Consider the following 6000-nt stretch of genomic DNA (forward strand, 5'->3'; position numbering starts at 1 on the left):
TATTTCCTAAATTTTCTGGGCTCAGTTTCCCCTTCTAAACAATGTATTTAAAAGTGTTCTGCAGTCTGGCCTAGCTGTGCTATTATTTTTCTAGGAACATATTTTAATGTTACAAGCATACTTTGCTTTCAATAATCTTTGCTGAGTGATTAATAATTCTATTTTCTTATTTATTTCACTGTATTGTGAATACTCAAAGCTAATTAGATTTGTGTGCTTCTGTTTATTGAAACACTTTCAAGCAACCAAAAATTTCACACCTTTTGAATAATATTGCTAAATGATAAATCTCTGATATCAACAATAAAGATTACATAGCTATTTTAAGATCTTCACAGGAAATGAAATTGGTTACACAACTGTGGCTGAAAATTTTCAATGTGAAATGAGTAGGATGGTGAGAAACAGAATTTTTAAAACTTTAAATTTGCTTTGAAATTATACCAGGCTTTATCAGTTTTTTTCCTTTGCCTCAAATATATGGATGAGATGTCTGACTTCTAGTAAACAGATTGACCATTAGAAAATTCAGAAAATTTCCCTTAGGAAATTTTTTATTGGAAGTGGGGGAGAGAAAACCAGTCTTCTATTTATCTTCCCCCAAAACACTTAATTATTATGCAACCCATTTAAATTGTAAAATCTCTAACTATAATAATTAAAATCAGAGAAAATAGAAGGATGTTTTATTTAGATTACCATGCTAAATAAGTTTATATGTGATATACTTTATCCCAAGACACTAACTTACCCAGCATCTGAAAAGTGTGAAATTATTTGCACAAATGCTATATTACATCTAGCTTATGATTTAGATAAGAAATTTAAAACATTCAATTGATTTAGTTGTGCTGTCATAATATTCTCCTATATTTTACCATAGCTCTCTGTTAATTGCAGACTTTTTATTGATCTTTTTTAGGTGAAAGCAAATCTGGAAAAATGTGTAGACCATATCTTGTCAATTATGGAAAGATAAAACAGATTTTTCATAGCCATGTTCATGCTTACTGAAATAGGATGATGAAATTATATTTTTTGAATTAATACATCTTTATAATTCTATGAAATTCTAATCAAACAGAAATTTGCAAGCTTTCAGAATACAACTAAATGAAAACTTCAGGGAGATATACTAGATTTTGTTCAATGCATTTATAACTACTAAAAAACATGTAGGGATAATTGATAAAGCTAGAACACATTTTAATTTGAAGCCATTAATTACAGGAAATCTTCCTTATGTTTAAACAAAAATGTTATATTTTGTTATTGAACAGAAAAAGCTGACCAATTTTTAGTCTTTTTGTTGTTTTTGTTGCTCCCATTTTTTCTTTCCTCTAAGCTGAGAAATAGCTAAGTGGATTTTTCAAAGGGAGATAATGATGATGGTGATAAATATTATTTTTATTAGTTTACTTGAGAAGTTCTATATTATACTATGGAGCTTCCCAGTTGGCACAGTGGTGAAGAATCTGCCTACTGAAGCAGAAGACACAGGCTCAATCCCTGGGTTGGGAAGATAATCCATGTACAGAGGAGTCTGGTGGACTATAGCCCATGGGGTCACAAAGAGCTGGACACATCTGAGTGAGCATGCACACATATTATACTATTGTATAATTGGAAAACAATGTAAATAAACATTTTTTTCTTTTGTCACTATTCTTTGTACAATAGATCACTAAAATTGTATTTGACAAGAAGAAAAATTACAATGATATTATTAACAGGAGGAAACAGAAAGATAAATTTCATTACACTGAAGCTGAGATTAATTCTTGGTTCCATATACAGGCAATTTTCAGATGTTGTGTGTGGTAAAAACAGGCTTACATACTTCCTTTTTATTTCCATTAATTACTTTATTCTGAGTATAATTTAACTCTTTTCATTTTTAAAACAAAGCTATGAAGTAGGGAATATTATGTTCTCCCATGTTATAGCTGAGAAAAGTAAGTTGCTGAAAAGATAAATGACTTCCCTAGCATCTCATAGCTAACTAACACAAAGCAAATATTTGGATTCTGGTATTTTGGCTGCCAGATCCATGCTCACATTAACCATTTGATTATGCTTCCTAACAGTAGGTGGGCTTTTCATGGACATGAGTTCTGAAAGAGCAGTTTGCTAAGCATGAACAGACAGAAGCTAAATGCTGAAAGGCTGTGCTGTGTGGGATTGAAGAAACTCTTGCTTTTCTGTTCTGGGAGGCTTCTAGGCTGCTAAAGTGATTGAAAAATAATGTTATTTGATTGTTTCTGTGTGTGTGTGTGTGTGTGTGTGTGTGTGTGTGTGTGTGCGTGCGCGCACGCACACTTAGTCACTCAGTCATGTCCAACTCTTTGATACCCCATGGACTATAGTCTTCCAGGCTCCTCTGTCCCTGAGGATTCTCCAGGCAAGTATATCAGAGTTGTTTGCCATGCCCTCCACCAGGGGATCTTCCCAACCAAGGGATCAAACTCAGGTCTCCCTCATTGCAGGCAGATTTTTACCATCTGAGCCACCAGGGAAGCTCTTCTATGCATAAAACTGTTCATAGAACTGCTAACCACTAGGATAGATACTTTGGTAATTTTATTTTTCAACCTGACATGTCCCTAGTTAAAGGGAAAAGATATATGCAAATGTCATAATGAAGAAGAAAAAAAAAAGGGAAAATGCATTGTCAATACATTCAGCTAAAGATGGGCTCAAGGAAGAACAGAAATGGCAAGAACCTAACAGAAGCAGAAGTGATTAGGAAGAGGTGGCAAGGATAATGCACAGACGTATTATACAGAAGAGGTCTCTATGACACAGAAAAATAAGCTGGTGTGGTTACACAATCTTACCCACCTAGAGCCAGACATCCTGGAGTGTAAAGTCAAGTGGGCCTTAGTGACATTACTAAGAAGAAAGCTAATGGAGGTGATGGAATTCCAGCTGAGCTATTTCAAATCCTAAAAGATGATGCTGTTATTAAAGTGCTGCTCTCAATATGCCAACAAAATTGGAAAACTCAGCAATGGCCACAGCACCAGAAAAGGTCAGTTTTCATTCCAATATCAAAGAAAACCAATGAAAAAATGTTCACACTATCATAGAGTTATGCTCATTTTACATGCTAGCAAGGTCATGCTTGAAATCCTTCAAGCTGAGCTTCAACAGTACATGAGCCCAGAACTTCCAGGTGTACAAATTTGATTTAGAAAAGGCAGAGGAACCAGAGATCAAGTTGCCAACAACCACTGAATCATAATAAAAGCATTCCAGAAAATCATCTACTTCTGTTTTGTTGACTATGCTAAAGGCTTTAAATGTGTGGATCACAACAAACTGGAAAATTCTTAAAGAGATGGGAATACTAGACCACCTTACCTGCCTCCTGAGAAACCTGTATGTAGGTCAAGAAGCAACAGTTAGAACCAAACATAGAACAATGGATTGACTCAAAATTGAGAAAGGAGTACATCAGGGCTATACATTATCACTCTACTTATTTAACTTATATGCAGAGTACATTATGAGATATTCTTGGCTGGATGACTCACAAACTGGAATCAAGATTGCCGGGAGAAATATCAACAACCTCAGATGATACCACTCTAATGGCAGAAAGCAAAGAGAACTAAAGAGCCTCTTGATAAGGGTGAAACAGGAGAGTGAAAAAGTGGGTTTAAAATTCAACATTCTAAAGACTAAGATCATGACATCCAGTCCCATCACTTCATGGCAAATAGGTGGTAAAAAAGTGGAGACAGTAACAGATTTTCTTTTCTTGGGCTCCAAAATCACAGCAGCGGTGACTGTAGTCATGAAGTTAAAATATGCTTTCTCCTTGCAAGGAAAGCTATGACCAAAATAGACAGCATATTAAAAAGCTAAAGATATCATTTTGCCAACAAAATTCCATATAGTCAATGCTATGGTTTTTCCAGTAGTTATGTATGGATGAGTGTTGGCCCATTAAAAAAGCTGAGTGCCGAAGAATTGATGCTTTTAAATTGTAGTGCTGGAGAAGACTTTTGAGAGTCCCTTGGACAGCAAGGACTTCAAACCAGTTAATCCAAAAGGAAGTCAGTCCTAAATATTCATTGGAAGGACTGATACTGAAGCTTAAACTCCAACGCTTGCCCCCCCGAGGAGAAGAAATGAGTCATTCAAAAAGCCCCTGATGCTGGGAAAGCTTGAAGACTGAAGGAGAAGGGGATGACAGAGGATGAGATGATTTAATGGCATTACTGACTCAATGGATATGTGTTTGCGCAAACTCTGGGAGAAAGTGAAGGACAGGGAAGCTTAGCGTGCTCAGCTCCACGGAGCTGCAGACTCAGACAAGACTTAACAAGAATAACAACAGCAAAAATAAGAGAGACATTTGTGAATAAGGGTCGATTAAGAGGGTAATTGAGGGCATATATAAGTAGCTACAGAGTTTGAGGGTAATTCATGTAAGATAAAGTAAAACAGTAATTTAAGAAATATATATCTCAATTATCAGTTTATTTTAGTTTTAATACATATATGTAAAAGCATAGAGTTGTTCATAAGTTATTTTGTATCTTATTAACACACTCTGATGTCGAACTGCAGGAGGAAAGCACATATAGATGCACACGCACACACACTTTGACAGCCAGATATGGCTCTCCACTCCCAGAAAACTCCTAATTTCTTCTTTAAGCCAACACTGGAGCATACATCTTTAACGTTTTCCTATGTGAAATCCCATCTACATGTCATTACTGAAAAACTTTTCATTTGAGTCAATGTGTCATTGCAAATCTGGGAAAGGAGTTTTACTACACAAGACAGTATTTACCATCTAAATCTCATTAGACATACATCTCATACCAGCTCTGTCTAGGGAGTCTTCCTCCAAAGAGATTTAAATGTGAATTTTTGCCTTGTTTCTTTTTATACAGGTTAACTCATGCTCAGCTTCTTCAGATCTAGTTCCCAGTTGAACCACCAGATTAGAAGCCTGTCCGAACTAGTTTGCAATGATAGTCATCCAACAAAATTATCTCCCTTCCTGGAAGGAAGTGTGTTACTAATCATTAAAAAGGTTACATTTGGCCATATTGATGTATAAACATAAATTGAATATATGGTAAAATATAAAAACCATTTTTCAAGAAAATATATATGATATAGTCTTCTTAAATCTAAGTAATTTAATCATGGATATTTAAGGGCTTTTCCTTAAAGAACTCTAAGAAACAATCTGTTATGGTTATATATCCTTTAATTAAATATTTTATTTTATTTAAACAAAATACTAATTTTAGATAGTTATATCTTCTGTCAAATGAAGCAAATCAAAAATCCTTTTAAAATACTAATGATGACTCACTTTTAGTGATTAAAAATATATTTGACTTGCTGATAACTAATATTCATAAAGTCATTTTTGAAATCAGAAATAAAATTACCTTGGTTTGCAGAAGCTATTAATGCAAATAATTATGTTTTCAAAAAATAGTATACTAGGTTTTATTTTCAAAGACTATTGAAGTGAACTTAAAGATAAAGTAAGCGAAAATATTAGAAAGTTTTGCTATATACCAATGAAACAGTTGATTTTCAGGAAGACTGAGATTACCAAGCATATTATGAAAGCAACACTATTTTTCACCAATGCAATGACCTGGCTCATTCCCATAAAACTTCTAACGATCTTGTCAGGCTTTTGCAATGTTTTAAGTTTTATTTTCTTGTGGTAAGAACACATAGCATGAGATCTACACTCAAATATTTAAGTGTGTAACACATTATTGTTGACATAGGTGCAAATTGGTATAGCAGATCACCAGAGTTTGCTCATTTTGCATAACTGCAACTTTATTCCTGTTGAATAGAAACTCCCCTTTTCTCCCTCCTCTGCTGCTGCTGCTGCTGCTAAGTCGCTTCAGTCTTGTCTGACTCTGTGGGACCCCATAGAGGGCAGCCCACCAGGCTTCCCCGTCCCTGGGATTCTCCAGGCAAGAACACTGGAGTGGGTTGCCATTTCCT

This window comes from Capricornis sumatraensis, chromosome 18, assembly GCF_032405125.1.
Source record: "Capricornis sumatraensis isolate serow.1 chromosome 18, serow.2, whole genome shotgun sequence".
NCBI classification, from domain to species: domain Eukaryota; kingdom Metazoa; phylum Chordata; class Mammalia; order Artiodactyla; family Bovidae; genus Capricornis; species Capricornis sumatraensis.